The sequence below is a fragment of the Mytilus galloprovincialis genome, chromosome 5 (assembly GCF_965363235.1).
Source record: "Mytilus galloprovincialis chromosome 5, xbMytGall1.hap1.1, whole genome shotgun sequence".
NCBI classification, from domain to species: Eukaryota; Metazoa; Mollusca; class Bivalvia; order Mytilida; family Mytilidae; genus Mytilus; species Mytilus galloprovincialis.
In genome coordinates, this window is record NC_134842.1 from 45006014 (window position 1) to 45019655 (window position 13642).

The 13642-nt window shown below is 31.3% G+C and overlaps 1 long non-coding RNA gene across 2 annotated transcripts; it reads left to right on the forward strand.

Annotated features, from left to right (window-relative positions):
- The first annotated feature begins 52 nt into the window (after positions 1–52).
- LOC143074549 (uncharacterized) lies at positions 53–13436 on the forward strand. Of its 2 annotated transcripts, none has more exons than XR_012977931.1 (3): positions 53–270; positions 4108–4217; positions 13116–13436. It is a non-coding gene; the product is annotated as an uncharacterized LOC143074549 (long non-coding RNA). The 2 variants fall into 2 exon arrangements; XR_012977932.1 differs by lacking the exon at positions 13116–13436 and adding an exon at positions 10015–10121.
- The last annotated feature ends 206 nt before the right edge of the window (positions 13437–13642 follow it).

Genomic DNA, 13642 nt, shown 5'->3' on the forward strand with positions numbered 1-13642 from the left:
TTTTGTTTAAAATACGTTTATTAGCTAATGTGTTGTTCGGAAACATGGCATTTCTATTTTAATGTTGTCAGATTATTCACCCCTTGATTTATTTCCAGTATTGTATTATGTGAGTGTTCATTAGCTTTACGTTAATTTAATTGGAAAACATCAGTAGGATGATAAAGGTACTACAACTGATAATTGTTTTAACATGGATGACAACTAGTGCAAACAGTTGTTCATGTGGTCAACAGCACCCTCAAGATGCATTTTGCTCAGCTGATTATGGTAAGTGTAATAACATGTTCATTAAGGGCAATGATTATTATTTTTTGTTTCGAACTGATTTGCATTTTCGGTTAATGTTAGTTTAGACTATTTTTTTATGAATGAAAGAGTTGTTCACAAATGAATTTAAAAAAGATGAATTATTTGCCCTATATCACTTCGTCACAAACAAACTATACTTTCCCTCATAAGAACAATCAATGTGTTTTTGAAATATTTTTGTTATCAAAAACTTGCGTTATTGAGACATGAAAACGTGATCATGGTTATTATGTTTAGATTTCAAATAATGTGATGCTTATTCATGTGTAAATTATAAATTGACAAAGAGCCAAAGTGTACTTTTTGCACGTTACATGTCTTTTTTGGAGGAATATTATGTTCCTTAAAATGTGTTTCGTAGTATTTTTTAATAAACAATCGACTCATGTTTTTGAATGTCCTTTAGATATTTATCGCTCAATTTTCTTTAACGAGACTTGTTACCATTATTTATGAATTGATTCATGGACGCCATAGATTTGTTGGAAATTTACACATGGCCTGGGCCGTGGTATTCGAATTATATCCTGAGCGTTAGCGACGGATAAAATTATAACAAATATCACGGCCCATGCCATATATAAAATTCCAACAAATATATGGCTTGCATGAATTATTTCGATTCTGATAGGGCAAATACGGTCATTATAAAACTGAAGCGAGGGTAGGTATACAATGTATGCGGTGTTGTGGGGCCGTTTTTTTTAACTGCCTGTTTATTATTTATTATAGCATGATTATCTATTGTCTTAAAAATCATAATATCTAATAAAATTAGTAGATTTAGCTAACGAAGTCCTTATATTTGAATAAAGTAACATTCATTTGTAGTGGAAAATTGTTTTAATGTAAATAAGCTATAATTAAAAATTCCTAAACCCTCTCTGTGATTATTGTAAGATAACTCTGGTCAATTTTCACAATCAATCGTTCATTAGAGGGAGATAATATATTTCGATGTTGCAAGTGTTTAACTACCTTGACTGGATATACATCACTCACACGACCGTTCTGTCCATTTATAGTCTTTTTTGAGAAAAAAAAATTCTTTATGTTGGTATACATTAATTTTCATCATTACAAAACAAATAAATGAAATTATATATATATTCATAATTTTTATTTTATAAACCAATAAAGAATACTAAAATCTAGTACATTTATAAATTTTGGAGCAATTTAAAGCTCAATAAAATAACTAGACGTAAAGATTGAATTATTACCAGTTCAAGGTAGACAATCAACATTGACTTTTTTGGAATTTTACATAGTACAAAGGAATGCAACTCTTGCATACAAATGATACTTCAAAAGAATTATTAAAAACGAATTCGTGCGCCACCTTCACTGACGATTCTGAATTATCATTATGACAAACAGATGTATATCTATAGAATAGTGACAGCTAATGAAGGCTATCCCACAGTGAAATACATTTGTTTGAAATTTTTAAAACCTTCTCGGAAAAATGCACAAACTACTTGATTTCCATAGCTCAAAATTAACATGTTTACACATTGATAAAATATGGTGGTTAAACATTATAAGTCTATAACAGTATAAGATTCAATATGACCTCGTATGCTTTCATCAACTTACCCAAATATATATTTATTAAAAGCCAACTCATTTTGTATTTGTTTACATTAAAATCCATCTTGGAAATTTTAAAATTATCACAAATCCCGGTTGCGATTTGCCTATATACCAACATCCAAATATGTTCAAGTAAATATGCTACGGCTGTTAGATAAATCTAAAATATTTTTATAAATCTCTATATTGCATAAATCATTTCGTGAATAACTGCTAGACAAAATGTGATTAATTCTTTCAATTCTCAAACCCAACATTTTTAATTTCTAATTTACATGTTTTCTCGTGAATTAGCTTCCGTTAAATTCAAAGTTGAAATTTCGTTACTAATGAACCACCATGTTGACGTGTTGAAATTAGTAAATATCAAAATAATGCAATAGAAAAGAAAATAAAATAACACCTATCTCAAACATTCATTTTATTATAATGTTATACGAATTAGGATGGTTCTCGTAACTGGAAAACTTTCAGCTTTAACGTTTTCATTTGTATAACGTCATGTTTTGAAATGACTTAAACGTTCCAAAATAATTAAATAGTTGTTTTTCAAGGTTGCATTTCGTGTCCCAAAAATACGCCAAATTGGCATCTGTCACGTCAGATGTCTAACAATAACGTCATTCGATATATGACGTCACGCCAAAATGACCGCCAATTTTGGACTCATTAAAGAAAAATAAAACTCTTTTAAATTTTAGATCTCTTTTTTTTTTAAGTGATACAGCAATGAGGGGAAGCTTGCATAAATTAAAACATGGACTTTTGCGGACTTTTCTTTAATTTTGATTTTGTAGATTTGTTCGAGTTGTTGTGCATAAATCATTTTTGTTATGCATCCGAATAAGAATAAAAGTTCGGTAGTTTTTTAATTTCCATTTTTTAAACAATATAATCGGCACATCGCTTGCAAATTGGTTCCGATACATGTAAATTTTATCCTGGAAGGTATATTGTAACATCCATTATTATGTATATCTCTGAGTCACGCTAAGTATAGATACGTATATCGAAATTTTATCACGGTGTTTGTTACAAAGCGAAAAAAGCACGTCATATTGGAATTGCTAGTTATGGAACATTATTGAAACATACCACTACAACCTGGTTGGTTTCATGACATCACTCAATGCATATCATTCATTTACACCAAAAAAAGAAAGAACAGATTTTAGATCATGTGAACTTTTTGTTAAAGAAAGATCAAGTTAATCAAAAAGGATATTCCAACTTATAAATCACAGAAATGATTGTTCAGTAAAAATCCTCGATAACGTTATAACATTACATTTATAAATTGAACTGTTTACTGGTGAAATTAATAATACGATTACAACCTCGAATAGTTTCAGCGTTTTAAGATGTGAAACAGCATAATACTAGAAACATATGGCTGCATACAACATTATGCAATGTTATGTCAATATGCATATGTTTGGTTTCGTAGTAAAATACACCTAGTTATTGGTTTAACACAAATGTGAATTTATTTCACATGTAAGCAGCCAATGTCGATAAGCTGACTAATCGTTGCTATGGAAATACGGAAATCTGGAATGATGGCCAATGGTATAAATATTCACCAGAGTCCAACGCCAAGGTCGTAAGCAATTTAATAACACCATACGTCTGTCATAAACGGATTGACAAGACAAATTATCAAATTATTAACATGATAAAACAATTAGCCTGAATTATGATAAATCAACTTACAAATCAAATATTTTTAAAAACCTTCTAAGAATCGTATTTTCCATACGTCTACGCTTGTACTTTTAGCGTTCTTAAAATCATGGTATTTTCCCATCCCAGTGCATTTATCGGTGTGTTTAACCCCACCGCATTTTTGCGCCTGTCCCAAGCCAGGAGCCTCTGGCCTTTGTTGGTCTTGAATGATTTTTAATTTTAGTTTCTTGTGTATAATTTGGAGTTTAGTATGACGTCCATTATCACTGAACTAGTATATATATATTTGTTATGGGGCCAGCTGAAGGACACCTCCAAGTGCGGAAGATTCTCGCTACATTGACGACTAATTGGTGGCCTTCGGCTGTTGTCTCTTCTATGGTTGGGTTGTTGTCTCTTTGACACATTCCCCATTTCCATTTTCAATTTTATGCATGTATATGACTATTTTATAATCTTATTAATTGTTATACAAAAACATCTTTTTGTTAACAACATTTTATTCTCTTTCAGTTTTCTATGGCAGAGCTATCAGGGAGAAACTTATACCAGGTCAACCAGATGATGTTCACAATAATTTTGCGACTTGGAATTATACATTTGAAATAATTTTCAAAATGAAAGTAAGTATTAGCATTTAGATGATTTTAAGAATTCAAACTCATTGAAATTGTAAATAGAATATAAAAATAAGAAGATGTAGTATAATTGCCAATGAAACAACCCTTGTTTGATTGCTTTTCAAAAGGTTTTTTTTTTTGTTTATTTTGTTTTTGTTTGGTCTTGTGTTTGTACTTTACTTAAGATATCTAGAAATTTGCGTTTCAATGGCTCTATCATTGCCAACACATTTAAGTTTGTGTTTTTAGCATATAAACCAAAGTAATGTTGGATATTTACATTATATACTACGAAAGTTTGCCCTTGAATTAGAAAAAGTAAAATAACAAAAATACCGAATACCGAGAAGATTTAAAACTAAAAGTCCCTAATCAAATGATAAATTCAAAATTTCAAACGTATAAAATGGATTGATAACAACTGTCTTATTCCTGACTTGGAACTGGCACTTTCTCATATAGACAATGATAGGTTCAACCTGGCTGTTTCAATAGCTAAACCTCTCATTTGTATGACAGTAGCAATAGAGTTGTTGTTATTATTAACACGTCTAATGGAAAGAAAGGTGCATATACACGGTGGGTATGGTTGTCCTGCGAGAGAACGTTCTGTGCTGGTGATTTGGTCCTGTCAGGTGCTGGTGGGTCCTGATTCTGTGCTGGTGTGTTTGTTTACATTGTATCAGAACGGCAATAAAACAACCATTTTTTTCCTTAATTTTTCTCTGAAACGTCATTAGTACCATTCAAAGAATATTACAATAATTTTTTGTTGCAAAAGTCGTGCAAGTTCGCAAAATGCAATTGTCCTGACGATGTGCTGGTGATTAGAAAAATGGTCCTGGTTCTGTGCTCCTATGTCCTGGTTCTGTGCCTTTATATTTTAGTTAAAAGTGGCATATATGGAAGATCATTGATGCTGTACTATTATTGACTAATTAACTAACATTGTCTGCTTTCTTGAAATTGACATTGTTGTGAATCTGTTTACTGTTATTATGAGAGAAAAAATACCCCTATTTTTTTTATTTTTTTTAAATTAACTGTTATCTTATTTATTGGCCTGTTAATGGAACCCTTCTTGCCCCCTTTTAAGATCAAGACAATATGTTTACGATTTTCGGGATTACGATCATTTTGCAAGATCACAAAATACGTTGTAATTTATACAATACTTATATAAAGTAGATGATGTGGTATGTTTGTTGTCAATGGACAAATATCCATAAGAAACCAAAGGAAGTATGTGTTAACTGCCATACATCATCGTACGACCTTCAACAATAATCCATAAAATGAAAATGAAAAAGGTTTTGCATAAAAATGTAGAGCAAAAATATAGAACAAAGGACTTTCTGAGCGTTTGAATCATATGTCTTTAGCAGCTTAAAACACATTTGTTTGTGAACAATTTAGTGCTGACTATAAGAATGACAATAGCTAGTATGGCGGGTTTGTTTGTTTGTTTTTTTTTGGGGGGGGGGTGGGGGATAAGTTAGAGCGAGGTTACAGTGAAAGTTTTAAGCTTGGAATAGTTTCCCGTAAGATTTAAAAGTTGTATTTTAAAAGAAAAATGTATTTCATAGCTATTAAGAATCACTTGCTGTATCTGTAAGATTTTTTAAACATAATTTTTTTGTCTGAACTGTTGTCAGGTATTTTTTTCGAAAGTTCGAGAGAACACTAAAAAAAATTCACTATTTTATGAAAGGGCAGACTAGAATATGTCAGAGAATGAAGACGAGATAACATAGAGAACACTAACAAAATTAAGATTTCTTAGCTTTCTCATTTCAAAATTCCAAATTCAATAAATATTTTTGATAAAGAATTACGGGGGAGGGAGTGAACAATGTGTCCTACTTTTCTATATTTAAATATTTTTATGAATAAAAATCAAATGTGCCTTAATTCTAATTGAAAATGAGTAAATGGAAAAAATACCCAACTAAAATACACTTTTATTTTAATATTGGTAATATCACTAAGCTTTTAAGTTTTGTGTGTCAAACACACCTTCTCTGTAGTAATGACTCCTTACTAAGATATTTCACTTCATCCATTTTTTGTTCTGCATTTTTTGATATTGTAAATTCTTAGTATTATTATATTAAAATGTAGCCTTAATTTATCTTTAAAAAAACTGAATCTAAAGCCAGATATATCAAACATTTTAGTTTCCATCTATCCGTTTTCGGGACTTTAACAATCAACGTAAACACGCCTTGAAAGTAAAATGCGTACTCGGCCGTCTGTAATCGACCATTTTTAGACACCCTCCTAAAAAAAAAAAGCCGGGGTGGGTGGGGGGGGGGGGTTTCAGAGATGCAAATTAAGTACTTAGATCAATATCTTTTCGTGTATGGTTTATGACCCCTTCTGTGGCCTGTCAATTACGAAATGTGCAAACTGCAATAGTATCAAAACAGCACAGACAATGAATAATAGAGATATAATTTTGTACATATATCAAGGGGAAACTTCTTGCAAAGAATTATTATTTATAGTTCATTATTGTATTTAGTAGAAAAAGTTCAAGCAATTAGGGCAAAACTTACCGATTTAAAAAAATCAAAAGGCCAATGTCTATCTACCTTGCACTTTTCAGAAAATTCAGATCAGATAACGAAACTGGATCCAGCAATATTTATAAGCAATTTAAGATTTTGACCCTCACAGTTTCCATTCAGCACAAATATTCTCGTTACAACGAATCATTTTAAATACAAAAATACCAGTTGCAGCCTTTTGTTTATCTATTAATATATGTATACAGATAAAGTTTTGAAAGGCAGCAGGGTCACCAGGGTGAGGAGTCCATGTCATCTGAAATAAATGCTAAGCATAGATCTAGAAAGCGACAGATAATCATGACATTAAAAAAACTCTCTTCTTTTCGACTTTTTTTTCGAACAAATTGACACATAAAATGAATTATATAGTATTGTAAACTTTTAACTTGTGTTCAATTCATTGGTTACACCTTTTACTAGGATAACAATCCTGTCAAGTATGAGTTGGGTAAAATATTTCAGAAAAGAAGATGGAAATGTGAAAGTTTACGTGCGTCAGGTGCAACAGCATACGAACAGCTAACATGCCTCGTCAGGGTGGAAGCTAAAAAGTCCACGAAAATTTGATTTAAAACCTGTATTCGTTCCAACAAAGTTATTGAGATTTTGTTGAGGATTTAACCATCTACGACAACAAGATTTTTTTTTAGAATTTACAGCTCTTCTATAAATATATGCAAAGCAAACCATTGATCAAATTGCTTGCTATGATTGTTTGGATGTTTGTAAACGACAGGTAAGTAGGCCGTTACTATATACATGATATACTAGAATGTGTTTGGACAATAAACATTAACTTCAATTCCTGTCAGTTTGTATTTGTCCAATCAAATCCCAGTATGTATTGAAATTCCGCCTACCTATTGTTTGAAAACATCCAAGCAAACATAGCAAGCAAGTCGATCAAAGTTTTTTTTTGCATGCTTTTATAGAAGAGCTGTACTATATAATGCAAAGAAGCGTTGAAGTCTTTCGCCAAAAAAATACTATCAATTTCTTTTTGTCCTATGTAAACTTCCGTACCTTTTCCTTCCATTCATGATCATTAAATTGAACTGTAAAATATTTCTTGGTACCTTCTTAATTCCTTTATAAGTCTGATGTATACATAATTAGGATAACAACTGTTGTGAGCACAGGATTCACTGCACACTTTTAAAGTTCTGCTTCATCAAACATTAAAATGTAAACTTAAGTTTTGAGACATGTTTTTATCGACACGATTGGAATTTTTGTATATGAGAACATGGTTTATCTATTAGTTGAAAATGCGGCTTTGAACTAGCTTTCAGTACCTGCGAGCATTCGTTGTTCAATAATGTTTGTCTTTGTGTTATTATTTTATGTGATAAATTGTTATGTTGGTACACCACTGTAACAATGAAGGAGGAAATGAGGAGGGTTGGTTGGGTGAAAGTGGGGAGGGGTATGTGGAGCGCAAACAGACATGTGTATGCGGCATGGGCTTTGATCCTTGTTGAATCATCAATTTAAGGGGCATTTGATATCTTAATAAAACTATTCTTATTTTAGATAATATATATTGTTATCTGATATTGGACGAAAGATTGTTGCCCTATTATGTAATTATGTAATACAAGTTACGATCATTTGAAAACACATATTTAACAGCCAAATGGATGCACAAAAGCTAAAATAGGAGTCATAGATCCTATTGACAACAATTATCTGCCCAATGTTATTGATTTTGTAAGATTTGTTTCAAATATGACCAACTTCTTATCCAAAATCACCAGCACCGTATCAGGACCCACCAGCACAATGACAGGACCCACCAGCACAGTATCAGGACATGAATAAATTGAGAAAATGCTAAATTTTAATAAATTGCTATGTTTTTTCACAAAATAGTTTTGTCGTTTGGATTGCGGTATAGAAAGCGGACTCTATGAGCATTTTTGTTTTATTTTGTCAGTTCTAGATTTTCTCAAAATGAGCACTTTTGTGTTACGCTTACTGAAACATTTCAGAGGGTCAACTTTCTAATGGTTTACCTATGAACCCATAAGAAACAAAATTGAAAAATCTCAACTGTTTCCTTCCATTTTTTATTAGTCAAAAACGTTAAAAATCATCATTTTCGTCTTTGTTTACATTTTTTCATTGATCACCAGCACCCGTCAGGACCGAATCACCAGCACAGAACGTTCTCTCGCAGGACAACCATACCCACCGTGATATAACTACACCGCGCAAAAACGATTTCGAAACAATGTTAACACAATAGGTAAGAATCTGCAAACAATAATACTTTTTAATTTAGTACACAAGCCTAATTTAGAATTATGGTATTGGATAAAAATCTTTTTTATTGCAATATTTTTTAAATGGCGCGTAAAGAAAGTGTGCATACAATAGTTCCAAATATGGCACTAGAATGTCGAACAATGTGAATATTAGTGTTACGTCCTGTGAGCCTTTGTATAAGATAAAAAAAACCCACCTAAAGATGTGCGCATTGAAAGATCAGATCACTGTATACATGTTTTAGAGAGTGTCTGATACTTCTAGTTCAAGTGTTGTGTATTTTAATATCTTTGCTCTGGAATTTAAAGATATATTTGTTGATCTTTCGTTACGACTATGATACTTTAGAATGAGTTGTGTGTTCAATTCCTTTCACTTTGCCTTTAAAATTATCTTAACGGTATCTACTGTATTTAGATGATTTTTTCATCTACTTTAGGAATATCCGGTTGAAGAAAAATTGCTGGAAGCAGTGCCCTTTTGTTCAGTTAAATGTTTAGAGATTAGTAAGAGATATTGAAATGTCGGTTTCATGAAATGAATGCAATATATATTCGAATAAATATTTTGAACAAATTACATTTTCTAATGTAGATAAATTGTATCTACAAATTCTTTATTGATCAAATGGATTTACATACAAAGAATATTTGACAAATAGCAGTATTACTTTTTTTGTCTAACGAGTTAATACTTCATATTTAATCGGTGATTTTTAACTGGGTATACTCTGGTTCAAGGCGGATTCCCATAAATTAATGAAAAACTGCTTAAATCTGTAACATGACCGTTGAAACAATAAAACTAATCAGGATACATTTATAATCGATTCCAATTGTGAACCAATGTACTTAAAATGATTGACAGATTCTGTTTCATTTTTAAAATAGTCTGTCCATTTAACTTCAAAATATCTTCACTAACTTAATGTTACATAATACTATGCATTTACAACACAGGGAGTGACCGAAAGAGTTGGACAATTTGTAGTTATAGAGACTGCAGGAAATAGTGCACGCTGCGGGGTACGCTTTATCGTCGGACAATCTTATATCTTAATGGATAAATATATATAACATGGAACATTTTTAATTACTGTAAACTTTTCCATATTGCTGTATAACGTTGACGTTAATATGAAATAGTAACGCAAATCTTCCAAATTGGTTGATGGAATATGTAAATCGGTACATAGAGGCAAAAGTAGAATACCGGTGTTCTAAAATCATATAGAGGAAAAAACAAACCCGGACCACAAACCAAAACCGACCGAAATACATAAACTATAAGGAGAAAACAAATGAACAAGAAACCAAGGAAGAGCTGTTGAATATACATAGTTTCTGCAGTAACGATAAATCTCACACTTAAAACCACCTACATTGTATTTTAATAACACATATTAAAAAAATAAGGTTAAATCGACATGAAGCGAAAGCAAAAACCGGGATGAACTTTGACTAGCTTACAATTCATGATTTCAAATATAACTAAGGTGTTCATTAAGTAAGGTGTTTTACGTCCTCCACAACAACTCAATATACTATGAACCGATTCGTAGTTACATTGTTGATTTTTAATTATATTCGTATGTAAAAACTTATACGGACATTTCATAGTTTAACATTGACAATGTACCCTTGTGCAAAAGAAATTTGATGCTTTTCAGCATGCATATATAAAAGAAACACTGTTAATTATACGATATCAAAATTAGTTTTTAGTACAATATTTGAAAAACTATAGCAAAAGGACAAGTCAAAGGAAGACATCCCATCTGGATACTGACGCCACCTGAAACAGGAGATTCAAGTAGAATTACACGAAGGGTTATCCATTCTTCTCTTAACATAATGGCGTATTTTTAATGTTAAGAAAATCAGCAAATATTTTTTGTTCTTTAAGGAATTAAAATCAATGGAACAAAAGAGATAGGATTCTATGATTTAATAAGTCAACTTAGCAATATGTCGCCATATCAGACGTTTTACCTGTTTACAAAATTTCGTTATTCGTACAATTATAATTGTAGAAGGGGATGTGTAAGTATAAGAAAACTAGGTTTTGTCTTTTCTCCGATATATTTCTAAGAATATTTGAAGTTAAAAGTGACCGTATGGCGACCGTGTATTTTGCCATCTATTGTTAACATCTTTTACTACTAGTCTACTGAGCTAAGCTGCATTTTCCTTTGCATATTTTTCTTAGCTCCTTACGGTGGTACCTAACACTACAGGGAGATAACTCTGTAAAGTCGGCTAAACGTTTAAATTACGTTGTGTTGTAAACTAAATATTAAGCTTCTCAATGATCAAAATTGGTGTTTGTCAACTGCTATGTAACCAGTGTAATTTTTCTGACTAAACGGTTGGTTCAAAATTTTTGAAATGTTTTTTTTATATTTTTGTTAAAGGGTCAAAGTAAATACTTTGACAAAATTTTATGAAATGAAAATTAAACGAGCTAAAATATTTTTAGTGAAAGTGTTGTGTACCACCTTAATTTACAATTTAGACAAAAATCTCTTTATCATTTGTCATACCTTCATTTATATTGTAACTAAGATAACTTGTTTTATCTGTCAAATCTATAACATTTTCTCCATAATTTATTAACAACATTTTGACCATTTATTAATAACTGGGTTAGACTATGTTGTTCTAAAAAACTTTTTGTTTTAAATCTCGATCATCACTGATAAAAAGTACACACTCGAATAAAAAATCGAATAAAAGGATTAAGAACTGTTGTCTTTGCTCGGACTTATCTATTAATGCTTCGCATTTTCTTTATTTTAGCAGAGGCATTCAAATTCGTTAACTAAAAACAATATTCGATCATTTTTGTTTTCTAAAATTGTCTGCTAAACATCATGTAAATTGATGATCACAAACTAAATATAATGAACATCAACCATAAGTTTGTGTGTTTAAATTGTTTATATAGTTTTCATTTACACAATTAAAAAGTGTTACACATACAGATAATACACTAGTGTGATTATTCCTAAATCATAATATCGTGGATTGCTATGAATAACCAAACCAACGACGATTATAAAAAAATAAAAATGACGATATAGTACTTGTTTTTTACAAAAGGTACCTCAAAATAACTTAAATTGACTATAATTGTATATGTGTCGTACTAAACTACTGCAGCAATTGGAAAGTTCAAACCTTATAAAACCCTTTTCATTATGTCTCCAGAAATTGAAAATAGGAGAAAAGTTTCAAAGTACTGTATACAAAAACTATTCAGTGACACTAAAATGTTACTGGGAAACACTGTCTATTCCACATACCGTCGTGGCACACGGATAACACAAGAGTAGAGGAACAGAGTATTGTACAACAATCATTTTATGTTGTATCTCTAAAGTATATTGTCACTAGCGCTTTCATGCCTTCTGGCAATCTTCAGGCGACGTTTTAACAATGTCCTTGACGACACTGCCGTTGGTAACGTTTATTACGTTATAATAACGGTAAGGGAAGATAAATCAAACGTGTTTACGTAGATCCGTTTAATTTTGGCTGAAAGGCCTTTATAAAGTGTGCTTCCTTTGCCAGTCTTTTATATTTGTTCGATTCGTTCATTTTATAGAACGGATATACGGTAAATTTTCCACTACTGCACGTTTCGAAATGTTCGCTCACATCTTGCATTCGTGTGGATGGATCTCGTATCTGTTGTTTGTGAACACGAACTCTTTGACAAACTGAATTACCAGTCTGTCCGATGTATCATTCCTTGCAAGTGCTGCATACAATACAGTAAATAAGGTTTACCGTTTTGCAATTTATGTCTGCATTTGGAACAATGGTTTGGCCGTTTTTCAATGTTATTTGTGGGCCGGTTGCCATATATTCACAAAGACCACATCTAGGGTCATTACATTTTGAAACGTTGTATTGTATTCCATTTGGGTCATAAAACTTAGCCCTTGTTAAAATCTTTTTAAAATTTAAAGGCTGTCTTTTACTTTTCAGGAATTTATATATATACCAGATTGAGCATATATTATAAAACGACAGGTACAAACACTTTCTTCTTTCAGAAAATTAGTCCCAATTCAGAAGGTTGTAGATATCAGGAGGAAAATACAGATTATGCGACTGACAATTGCCTTGCTACAAAAACACTGTGCCAAAGAAAAGGACGGCGGTCCCGCTGGGTTAATCATGAAACCTGCTACCCTAATGTCAGAATGTCAGAATGGAAATCATTAGCTTTCAGATCCACGAGTTTATAAGACAATTTATTAAAAATGTTTGACAGTGAAGTTGTCCTCAGTTTTAAAATGAAACTTATTACAAAGAAGATGATGTTTATATTGAATCTGTATATTTTAAGTAGCATATTAATTTTGGTAGACATAAAACATGTCAAACAATTTATTAACAACGTTTTGGTTTCCAGTTTATACAATCAGAAATATTTAGAATTTAGATAAGAATAGATTTATATATGTGATATATATAGATATGTATTTAATGGTCAGTTGTTGGTCAAATTAAACAGTTCTTAATTTATTGCAATAGTTGACATTGTAACAAATGATGGTACTAAATTATAAAGCATTTT